Here is a 13,380-nt window from a genome sequence, read left to right as displayed (position 1 = left end):
CTCATTAAGAAGTAACGGAAGTGTTTCCTTATATAAGGACAAATATTTCCCTTTCTTTTTCCAATATGGGAGAAATGACTTTTCATTTGTACTTTGCCAATGGCTTTTCATTTTCCCTCCAAATTGGTTCCCTCACTTTTCCGTATTCTATCTTTTGTTTTCCCATTCACACTTTGCTAAACCCAACAGTTGCTACCCGATTTTGATATTATTCGGAGACTCCAAACGGACCCTCGGGATCCATTATGGACTCGATAAAAATAAACCAGATATGTCATTCTGGAATAAGAATCTACATTAAGGAAAAAGCTGATCAGTTTCTGCAAACGTATCTGAAGTAATGTAAAGCTTCCACCTGATACAGTAACATAATTATATAGTGTTGTATTGTCTTGTTAGCCTGATATAATGTTTTTTTTAACTTAATTTTTATTGTATCCTATCATTTCATTTAATCATTATGTAATGAGGAAAAGACTCATTTGTGTAAGATCACATTAGAAGAAGAAAAGAAGAAGAATAAATATTGAGAATTGAATTGATTGATCATTCCCTCAAGTTGGTGGGATTAAATAGCTGTTACATAAATAAGGAAAGAAGATAATAAAATACTACACAATCTCCTAACTCCTTAATTAAAGAGATTAGAGAATATTCTCATAACTAGATTATTTAATCATACCATGTTTAAATATTCACATATCTACACCATCCAAATATACCATAATTAACAGTCCCCCTTAAGCTGGAGCATATAAGTCATATGCTCCTAGTTTGCCACAAATATAGTCAATTATGGATCCTCGGGGTGATTTTGTGAAAATATCTATTGTTGATCTTTTCAATTAACAAAACTTGTGGTGATGTATCCAGACTCAATCTTCTCTCAAATGAAGTGACAATTTATCTCAATGTGCTTCGTTCTTTCATGGAACACTACATTAGAAGTGATATGTAGTACAACTTGGTTATCACAAATCAATTGGTTCAAATCCTCCCATCTTCAATTCATGGAGAAGTTGTCTCAACTGTATAATCTCACACATAGCTAATTCCGCAACTCGATATTATGCCTCTGCACTTGATCTAGTTACTACAACTTGGTTTTTAGTTTTCCAAGATATTAGATTGCCTCCAATTAGAACACAATAACCTCAAGTGGACCGCCTATCAGAAAAAGATACTTCCCAATTTGCATCAGAATATACGACAATGTTGGTGTGTTCCTTATCTTCATATAATAATCCTTGTCATGGAGAGTTTTTTATATATCAAAGAATGCAAATTACTGCATTCCAATGACTATCACAATGTGATTGCAAAAATATTCTTACTACACTGACAACAATGAGATGATTGGTCGTGTTATCATAAGATAGTTAAGTGTGCCAACAAGTCTTCAGTATCTACTGGGATCTTTTAGAGGCTCGTCCTACCCTAGTCTTCGATACCAACATCTTTCAAAATTTCTAAGGCATATTTCCTTTGAATAAAAGCAATACCATGGACAGATTGTGCCACTCCAATGCCCAAAAAATATTTCAACTTGTCCAAATCCTTAGTCTGAAAGTGACTTGAGAGGCGTTGCTTGAGTTGAGCAATAACTTCATAATCATCATTAGTGATAACAATATCATCAACCTAAACAATTTAAATGATATGTTTGCCATGAGATGAATGTCTATAGAATACACAGGGACCCGCTTTTGTTCGGATCATTCCAAACTCTTGGAAAATAGATCAAAAACGACAAAACAATGCTCTGGCAGACAACTTGAGACCATAGAGGGAATAATGCAGTTTACAAAATAGTCTAACCTCCCCCTAAACAACAAACCCTGGTGGTTTCTCCATATATATACCTCTTCAGCAAGTTCTCCATGTAGGAATACATTTTTGATGTCTAGTTTAAAAAGGGCCCAATAATTCATTGCTCCCATCAAGATAAGAAGACGGACAAAATCCATATTGGAAAATGGTGAAGAAGTATCTATATAATCTATGCCATGAATTTGAGTGTATCCCTTAGTAGTAAGTCTTTCTTTGAGACGATCAATAGCTCCATCCAAACCTACCTTAACCGTGAATTCCCAACGACAACCTATTGTGCTTTTGCCTTCAAGTAAAGTAACAAGCTCCCAAGTACCATTATCATGCAAATCAGTCATCTCCTCAATCATAGCTTGACGCTAACCTGGATAAACCAATGCTTCTGCCACAGTCTTAGAAACTTTGACTGATGAGAAGCTAGTATGGAAGGCATGATATGAAGGTGACAAAGGATGATAACTTAAATAAGAATAAATGGAAGTTTGATTTGTAGTAGTTCTAGTACCTTCGTGAAGAGCAATGGGAAGATCATTGGATAAGTGTTCAACCGAAGCAGAATACATCGTGGGAGCAGGTAATGAGTCATCAAGATTGATTTGTGCACCTGTGTTAGAGTTAAAAGTACCAACTTGATTAGGAAGTTTAGCAGGAGGTTGAGGTCGTCGAAAATAGACCTTTAGAGTTGGAGGTGAAGCTGGGGTTTGAATAGTTGGAATGGGAAGGACTGCTATAGCCTTCTGACTTTTCGTATTAGGAGAAAAATATTGAGAAGTCTCGAAAAAAGTAACATCTACAGAGATAAAATAATTATTGGTAGGGGGATGAAAGCATTTATAAACTTTTTGTGAACGAGAATACCAAGAAAGACACATTTAATAGTCATCAATAAAAGTAACAAAATAATGAAAACCTAAGGAAGAATTGAAACGACATGGACCGCATATATCCGAATGAAAAATATCTAACAAAGAGGTAGCCTTATTATTGATGAGTTTTGGGAAAGAGGAACGAGTGTGCTTACCAAGTTGACACGAATCACATTCTAACAAATATAAACTAGATAAACTAGGGACCGTATTTTGCTATTTTAGGAGACTTGGATTGCCCAATTGACTATGGAGCAATTCAGAATAATCAACATAAGTGAAAGCAATATTTGGTTTTGCGATAAATAGTAGGTACAATCCCTATGATTCATGTCCTTTCCAATCACCTATCCTGTACTCCGATCCTGCACTAGAGCAAAATCATCAAAGAAGGTTACAACACATTTCAGAACTTCTGATAATTTCCTAATGGAAATAAGTTTATATGAACACTCATGTCAACTAATTATAAAGTTATGGAAGGTAGAGGATGAGCTATACCGATCCATTTTACAACCGTCTTTGATCCATTCACTAAAGTAATATTAGAGAGACTAGAAGGGGTAGTAAGAGTAGACAAAGTGTTTTTACTACCAAAAATATGGTCAGAAGCACCAGAATCAAGAATCGGTTATTCCTGAGACGAAGATTGTGCGACATAACCAAGGAGTTATCGGGTTGTATTGTGACCGAAGTTAATGATTATTGCCTTGATGTTTGATACTGATGGTATTCATTATAGTCTACTTTAGTTAAACTGATAGATTGAGATGATCCATCCATTATGAGTCTTTTTTCTTTTTTTTCTAACAAAAGAAGTATTTAAGAAAGAGAGATGAGACTTGACATTTTTCTATATAGTTGATTTAGAAACCAATTGATCAATCCCTATGCTGTTGTTTTTTCAATTTTTGTTACTGAAATAGAAAAACATTTAAAGAGAGGGCTATGACTCGAACCCTTCTTCATGGAGGGTAAAATGTTTTAGAGGAATCTAAAATTTTCTTAGGTTTTAAGGTCACTAGATGAAACATCTTGAGCTCCAAAAAGAATTATAGAGAATTCCTTCAAGTCATTCGTTAGTTCTTTTAAGTTTCGGGTGAACTTCAGATGACCATAACTTTTACAGGATGAGTTAGGAGGCCCATAAAATATCAAATGAAAGATATTTGAGTCCTCTTTCCAAGCCTCCGAGATTGGTTTGAACTCGTATGAGGTAGATATGTTTTTTTAAAAGTCAGGTTATCTATTTAAGGAAAGTTACCCGAAAATAGGAGGGATATTTTAGTCTTTTCCTTACCCACTTATTCTAAACGTGAATTACACTCAATTAATGGTCTAAACTTATCAGAATCATTTTCACTCATATCCAAAAGCGTTTAGGGTTTAGAGAGAAGATTCAAGAGGAGAAAAAGTTCAAAGTTTCAAGCGTTCGATCAACAAATTCAAGATTTCGCCAAGAATCTGGTTATTAAAAGTATGTAAGCTTCCATAGTGTTGGGTTTGTTCACCCACACACCAATCATGACATTCTTTTTCAAATGGATCCATAAATATTGAGCAATTTATTTTCTTGATGAGTGCTTGAGAAGTGTTTTTGAAGTTTCCTTATCGATTAAGTTTTGACGTAAGATTCTAATTTGATCGACTTTCAACAACCATATCTTCTAGAATATAAAGAGTTACGTGACCACCTATCAAATTATAGGTTGTTGAATCTACTTTCCAATGCCACTAAATTCGTGTCAATCTAATTTTTGATTAAAACTTTATGATAACTTTAATAACCTGATATAACGTTAGTATGAATTAGCCGATGGGAAAACATTAGAAGGGGTCCTTTTTGTCTTTTTACCTCTAAGAAAACCCTAAACAAATTTTTTGACAAAAAAAAGGCTCAAAACAATTAGATTTTCATATTTTAATCCATCATCCTCTTCTCTCTCAAACCCTAGGGAAATAACCTAAGGAAATATCAAAATAGAAGACTCCATTCGAGAGTTTTTCAATCTTTTTAAAGATTCTTCTTCAAGGTAATGTTAAAGTTGACAACATCATTCCTAGTTTAATTTGACCTATTCTCTAGTTTAACTATTTCTGATCTTACTTATTAGTTTGATATTTCAGAAGTACATGGGTTTCTATTATTTTCTAGAGTAGCAGATAGCTTTCCCTAAAGTTCAGGAGAGTTAGGTTAGTGGATTTAGTTAGTGGTTTAGTGGGATTGTGACTATACTAAAAAATTGAGATTCTATCAGTCTATCATTATTTTTTATTCTCTAAACTATTATCTCAGACTCTTCCAGTTATATTTTACTCGAGCTTATTGTATCTTAAGTTCTTCATTTGGTATCAGAGCAAGGTTGTTTCTTGGGAGATCATTTACTGTAGTTTTGAGACTTTTGTTGCTGACACAATGACAAACTTACAAGCTATCGGCGGAATGAAAAAGCTCAACAAAAACAATTACAATACATGGTCAACTTGCATAATGTATTATATGCAAGGGAAAGATCTGTAGGAGGTTGTCAATGGTAGGGAGGTGACACAACCAGCAGCAGAAGATGCAAACAACACTCTCTGAAAGTGGATGATAAAAGATGGTAAGGCTATGTTCGCTTTGAAAACAACGTCCAAAGAGGATGTGCTAGAGCACATATGAGACGCCACCCCCAAAGCAGGCCTGGTATACATTCACCAATTGATTTTTAAAGAAAAATGATACAAGGCTCTAACTCTTAGAGAGTGAATTACTCTCGATAGGACAATGCAACATGATAATTGCACAGTACAATGAAGATTCTATGTCGAGAGATTTCAGAATTAGATCCATAAGCTCCAATTGGAGACACAAGGATGAAGCAGATCATAATCCATGGTCTGAATCCTGAATATAGAAGCTTCATTGCTGATGTACGAAGATGGCAAAATCAGTCATCCCTTGTAGAATTTGAGAATTTGCTAGGAGGTTAGGAAGACTTGGCTAAGAAAATGAGTGCAGTCTCTCTTAAAGGCGAGGAGAAAGCACTCTACATTAACAAAAGCTGAGTGAAGCCCAAGCAGTACAAAGCCGGTGAATAAAAAAGAACTAATGATAAATCAAAAATTCATCAAGGAGAAGGAAGTTCACGTCTAGGGTAAAGTTCGAAAAACAATTGGGGCAATAACAAGAGGCTTGAAGGTAAATGCCATAACTGTAGGAAGAAGGGACATACAGCCAATATTGGCTGGTTTAGAAAGAGGATTGTTGAGAGCAATACTGCCGCTACCTCTGGTCCAAAGGGAAATTGTAAAGATGATTGGGATGCTGAAGCGTTCTTTGCTATAGAGTCAACTCTAATCTTTCTCAACTCTTGGGAATACTTAGTTCCCATATATCATGTTAAAGATAATGAAATCTACTCTAATCTTTCTAAACTCAGGTGCTCAAGTCTTAAATAAATTTAAAAGAATTTGTAAAAGACATCTCAGAATGAAGTTCATGCCAACTTATGGATGTGAACGACTTAATCCAAAATTTTCAATAACTATACAGAGAATCATATAATCGAGACTCAACAACTCAGAACTCAAGAACTTTTATGGAAATACTCATTTCAAGAATACTCAATTCAGAGGGTTCATGCAGAATTATGGGCATGAAAAATCTCAACTCAAGGACTTTATAATACTACTTCATCTCACGAATGTTTGACTCATAGGATTCATGCGAAATTATGAGAATGAACAACTCAACTCAAGGACTTAATGGGTAACTTATAATATCTTCCATTATAAGGACTTTAATCTTTAAAGGGTTAGGAACTTATTACTCAAGACTTAGAACTTGAAGATACTACTCATCTCAAAGATACTCAACTTATGCAGTTCATGCGGAATTTATGGTCATGAACGAATCGACTCAGGGGTCTAAAAATAACAATATGGAATTTATGTATACGACTCTTCTCATTATCATACTTACTTTCTCAAAACTTATCTCGACACAATGTTGATCTCAAAGGATTCACAATTGAACTCGAAGGGTTTTTTGAACTCTACTGTTAACTGTCTTTTCAATTTAAATTATGAATTCAAGAGTTATGGTTTATGATATGAAAGATATTGTGATGATAATGTAGACTCTTTAATACATTCTCCTAACTCTCATGATCACTTACTTGATTCTTGAAACAAGTTACTAGAATTAGTGGAAGACTCCTTGAAAAGACTCAGAGGGACTTTCTCAAAATGTTTGAAAGAACTCTCAAGACTTAACTCTTAACTCTACCTTAAATTTTAATAATGATTCAAGGTAATGGTTCATGTTAAGAATTATTTGTAGTTGTTTATAAGTAGTTTAGAGTAGCTACAATTAAAAAGGAGTAAAGGTACACTTTAAAGGGACTCAAACGGGACAACTGGCACAAAAAAAGTTGGGGCATGTGCCCCTGGAACATTCTTGGCACGGGTTGCCAGCCCCAAACCTTAGAGACACCATCCAGGTGCACTGATAGCAGCCCACGCCACCTATACTGGCGCATCCATGGCGAGTCGCGCTACCATTCCCCCAGACTATTCCGACGAATCAAGTTTTAGCACAAAACTTTTCTAGGGTATTACAAAATGGCTCTTCAAGGTGGGCGTGGAGAGGAGAGGAAATTTTCCCCAAGCTACTTGTCAATGGCGACGGCTGACACTACGGCCCGTTATTTCCTTGACAAATCATATGGGCTTCCATGTTTAGGTAAACATCAGCTATAACTTAAAGGCAGTTGGATCTTTTCTTAATTATTTTATCTTGATACTATGTCATTTTTACCTTACCTAGAACCCCTATATACGTGATTTTAACTTCCAAAACATACCCATTCAAGTCATTCTCTTAAGTTTACCAAAGAAGATCAAATTCATTTTCTCCAAAATATTTCTCTCTCTAAAAACTTGAAGTAAAAAGGTTTAACCTAGGGTTTTAAGGGAATCCTCCAATTCCACATTGAAGGCAAGATTTTTATATTGAGCTATGATAGTTTTCATCCACGGATTCCCTTTATTCATGCAATTCCCAAATTCTCCTATTTTCAAAGTCAGAAATCATCAATTGAGTTAGTGTTTTTCTTTTATATTGTGGGTTTTATAAATTATTGATTTAATTGATTGAATTATGATCTCTTATGCATATATTGATGAAATTCTATAGTCTTGTGATGATTTCTTAGGAAACCATGTTTCCAAGTTATGAGCATAAAATGTGGGCCTTTGATTATGAAAGAAGAGCTTCATGAAATCAAGCATGAATTGGTTGATTTACATGAATTTATGATGAATTTTCATGAACCCATGTCCAATCCATGTTTTCTAGATGTTGATGATTGAAAGTGGGTTTTGAACCTTGAAAGGTGAATTATGGATTAATGCACGTTCTTATAATATTTATGTAAATATTTTAAGGATACTTTGAGAGTGAAGTATCAATGATGATGATGATGATGTTGTTGTATAGTTGAAAGGATTTCTCATATACAGGAAAGTATGATTGTGAAAGATTTTCTCACCTAGTAAGGATTCTAAGGTTGTAAGGTCTTCTCACGTAAATGAATCAAAGACAAGGAGTTGTCCTAATGAAACGTAGCTTGGATTGGTTATTTATCATACCTTTCCATGGATGACTCATGACCTAGCTTGGATGCTCAAAGTGACATGTCATTCCATGGACAATAAGAACAAGTAAAAGATGACTATTCCGTGGGATTTATGCTTCACCAAGAGGATATTGAGATATGAGCTCTCGTGTGAGTAGAGGTTGGGTTTCTAGAAGCAAAATCTCCTTATCCCTTACCTATGTGCCCCCATAGGATGATTTTCTAGATAGACATTAGCTAGCGGATCCATAGTAGCTAGAAGTTCATGGTACTTATAGTGGCAATTGTTGGACAACCCTTTTCGATGTGGGAGACACCGGGGGATCATGTTATAGCTCACATGGTCTCTATGTCGGTTAAGGATACTGCCCACAATAATAATGAACTAAGTTTACTTCAAAAAGTATCTTATATGTGTTCAAAGATTTTTAAAATGTTAGCTTGCATTTACCATGTTTTATGACTAATGTTTTCTTATACTTTTATATCATGTTTTAGCTTGGTCATTGTATGTCATGAAATCTCCAACTTGAGTATAATTTAAATGTGTATATGCATGGCTAGCATACTTGGTACATATTTTGTACTAACACATATTTTTGCCTACATTTCCCACCAATGTAGAGTCTGACAGTCATGGTTCTAAGTTTCGCGGGTAGAGGTTGATTTGAGAGATTGTGAGCTTTGGTGAGTCCTCATGCTCCAAGCATGGATATTAATTGTTTTTAGTTTTCATTCCTATTTGCAGTTCTGAACATGATCTATGAGATAGGCCCAATATCATTCTTATGTAGTAGATGGATAATGAGACAAGTATTTAGACTTCTGCTTTGCTTTATACAATTTCATTTGTTAAAATTGTCTTTAAGTCTTTTCATTCTATTTCTTATATTATGAATGCTAAGTGGCTTGTGTGGGGCCTCTAAGACTCCTATACGCCAAGTTACACATAGGGTACCTTGGGTCGTGACAAACTTTAAAATATAAATTATCTCAATTGATGCATAAAATGACATAAAAGAATCAATTACATCATAATTGAAAAGAACTCATAAGATTGAGTAAAATCCTAACTTAAAGTGGAGATTCTAGCTTGAAGAATTGGAGAATTCAAGAACCCTATGGAGGAAAGGACTCCATAGGTGAAGACTATCATACCTTGATGTCAAAATCCCACAATCAATGATAAATTTGGACACTTGATATTGGAACCCTCTATCTTCTTCTTCAAGCATTAGAGAGACAAATTAGGGTAAGAACATGATCAACGTGTGAGAAATTTAGAAGAATGAGTTCAATTAGGTGATTTGGGGGTTTAATGTTTTTACAGAGGGTCTAGGATAAAATGTAAAATGACATAGTATTGAGTTAAAATTATTAGGAAACGATTAGAAAGCCTCTTAAAATAATTGTCTAACCCCAACAATGGTTGGACCTATGGTCCGTTCATCCTTAGACGGAACCGTACTAGCCAATCATTGATGAGTTATTGGGACCTTGAGATGGAACCACTTTTGACCAATCCAATGAATGGTTTGTAGGTTTACCTACTGCCCATACATTTCAACCATAGAAATCAACTTTGAGCTTTAAAATTTAACTAAGTCTGGATTGACCTACGAAGACTCGTCAAAGGAGAGACGATCCGTCCCGTTGAACTGTCAAAAGGGTGCTAGGACTTGAACTTTAAAATTATTTTTTCCACTACCTACGACCCATAGAAGCGTCTACGATCCGTAGATGGGATCTGTAGATATAGACACCAGCCAAAACTATAATTTTCTTTATTTTTGGAACCTGGTGCGTTACAATAAATCAATATAATTGTTCCATGTTTTAAATTATCTTACAATTAAAATTATGTGCAGAAAATATCACTAACCATGATATGTTGTATAAAACATTTTTCACTTTTCCTTTCTCAAATATGCTCCTACAACAGCAATATTGAGACATGAGATTCAACAAATATTTTGAATTAATTTCACATCTTCTGTTGCTAAACAACGTGTTGACTTACTGGTGAAAAATAATGAAATTAGACCTACTGTTTATATGTCATTTCCTGAAGTGAACACGGCAAATTTTTACCAATCTAAGCGTGGAAAAGGTCATGGCCCAGTAGTGTTGTGGTTGAGGAGAAATTTTTATCATGGTGATCATCTTTCACCAAACAATAACCTTCACCGTTAGCAGTGTAAAAAGAAGGATGAAAAGCATGAAGTAGTGTATAAGAAAAATTTAGACAACAAATGTTATTCATGTGGTTGGAAAGGACATTGCTCACATATCTGTCGTACGCCAAGGCATCTTCTTGAGCTCTATCAAGCTTCCCTGAAGGAGATGAAATATAATCCAGAAACAAATTTTATTTCTAAAGATAATGTTAAACCAATGCATCTAGATGTAGTAGATTTCTTTGAAAATTTTGAAGGAAAAATAAATCACCTGATAGGTGGTAGATTTGTAATAATCTAAATATATTTCTTTTTTGTGTTTGTATGGACTAGTATGAATATGTTATCCTAGTATTGTAGATGAATAAAATTTGCGCAAGGTTTCCTGAGTAATAATATTATAATGTTTACTGTGTTTGTATCTTTTATCTTGAAGAACATATAATAATCCTAAAATGTTATTTGGATCAACGACCAAACCATGAAGACAATGTAATTTATAGTGAAACAATAGAGCCATATTCAAAGATGAGAAATACTTTTCTTACATGCTTAGAAGGAAAGCAAATGTCACAACAATTTTTGATAATTTAAAATTGATTTGAGGATCCGGGATAGATACTATATTTCTACCTAAGAGGACAAAACTTGTTATAGAAGATTCATCGTTCTCTTCTACATCTCCAAGAAACTTGTTTAGTTCTAAAGATATTCGCCAAAATAAATATCATATTTAGACAATAAATGACTGAAGGTTGAATATCTTGGTATTACCAAGATTGTCTCAACCAGAAATATGTGTTGCAGAAATTACCAACTTTGTTTTCTAACTTATACTGGGAAAAAATAAGCACAATTGAAACACAATCTATGGAAAATCAAAAGTTCACCATTTTATTAACTTTTATACTTTGGCATGACTGAAGGCATGACTGAATATGTCATCCTGGATCAATAATGATGAGACAAATCATTAAAATTTCAAATGGGATCTGTTAAAGAACCTAACGATTCATACAAGTGCTAAGTATTCATATGGTGCTTGTGGTCAAGGAAATTTCATTACTAGGCCATCACCAATGAAAGTTAATATTGAATCCCCTTAATTTTATAACGTAAACATAGGGATATGTGTGGCGCTTCACTAGAAAGAATGAATTTTCAAAGTGCAACTTTTTATGAGTGCAATTTTAAGACTATCTCATTAAAGCTATTCATCTTGATAATGCTGAGGAATTTACGTCCCAAGATTCTGATGATTAGTACTTATCAATTGGAACAAAAGTTAAACATCATCTAGTTTATATTCATATCAAATGACGTTTATGAGTCATTCATTAAGTGTCCACAATTGATATCAAGAACACTACTTATGAAAACAAAGTTGCCCACTACTATTTTGGGTAATACAATCTTACATGTTGCATCACTTGTTCATCTCAGGCCGACTCATTATAATAAATATTTTTTGTAACAATTGGTGTTTGGTCATACACCAAATATCGCTCATCTATAAATTTTAAATGTGTTGTATATGTGCCAGTAGATCCACCACGTCACACTAAGATGGCCCCCAAGAAGATTAGACATATATGTTTGGTTTGATTCACCCTTTATAGTTCACTATCTTGAGCCATTGAGGGATATTGATTCAGTGCAAGATTTGCAGATTATCGATTCCATGAAACAAATTTTCCGCAATTAGGGGGACGAAAAAATGAATTTAGAAGAGAAATTTTATGAAAATTTTGATCATTATCTCATTTTCATCCACATTCTCCTATGTGTGAACCGGAGGTCCAAAATATCATCCGTTCGCAACGTATAAAAATTCAAATGCCTGAAACATTAACCGATTTGAAAAGGATAACTAAGTCACACATTATTACAGAGAATGTGTCTATCGAAATGATGTTTCAACATGACCATCTAATAATTTCATAGCTTATAAATCTCATACATGCCTAAAGCGTGGTAGATCAGTGGGTTCAAAGGATAAAAATCCTAGAAAAAGAAGCATGAAAAATGATACCATAATATAATCTCACGAAGATATTCAAGATTTGATAAATCCTGAGAATCCTAGAGAAATTAATGATCCCATTTCTTAAGTGAATGAAGAACTATCTATAAGGTATATTAATAATCGAATGAAATCAAATCGATCAAACATTGTAATAGATATTGTTTTGGCATATAATATTTCACTTAACATTATGTAAGATAATGAGGATCTTGAACCTGTGTATGTTGAAGAACGCCGATGAAATTGTGATTGGCTAAAATGGCAAGAGGCGAGTCAATCTGAATTGAATTCAATTGCTAAACGTGAGGTTTTTGGGCTAGTAGTTCAAACACCTAATGATGTAAAATCAGTCAGCTATAAATGAGTCTTTGTAAGAAAAAAGAAATGACAAAAATCAAATTGCAAGATACAAGGTAGGCTTTGTTGGATTCTCTCAAAGACATTGTAAGGACTATAAAGAAACATATTCTCTAGTTATGAATCCAATAACTTTTCAATATTTCATCAGTTTAGTTGAAACCCTTGATGTACATCTTATCTTTACAGTTCACTTGATAATTAAATTTACATGAAATTTCCAAAAGGATTTAAAATGTCTGAAGCATATAGTTTAAAATATCAAAAAATGTGATCAATCAGATTATAAAAGTCGTTACACAACTTAAAGCAATCATGGAACATGTGGTATACTCACATCAGTGAGTATTTGATAAAAGAAGGTTATATGAATGATGGTATGTGTCCTTGTATTTTTATGGAGAAATGGTCTGGTGGACCTTTATACTTGTATCGATTTGTATTCTGGACCCTTCTACTTACCTCTTTGTCATATGGACACTTAAATTCAATAAAATGGAATT

The sequence above is a fragment of the Solanum pennellii genome, chromosome 8 (assembly GCF_001406875.1).
Source record: "Solanum pennellii chromosome 8, SPENNV200".
In the NCBI taxonomy this organism is placed as follows: domain Eukaryota; kingdom Viridiplantae; phylum Streptophyta; class Magnoliopsida; order Solanales; family Solanaceae; genus Solanum; species Solanum pennellii.
The sequence above is the reverse complement of the archived record's forward strand: the minus strand, read 5'-3'. Positions refer to the sequence as shown.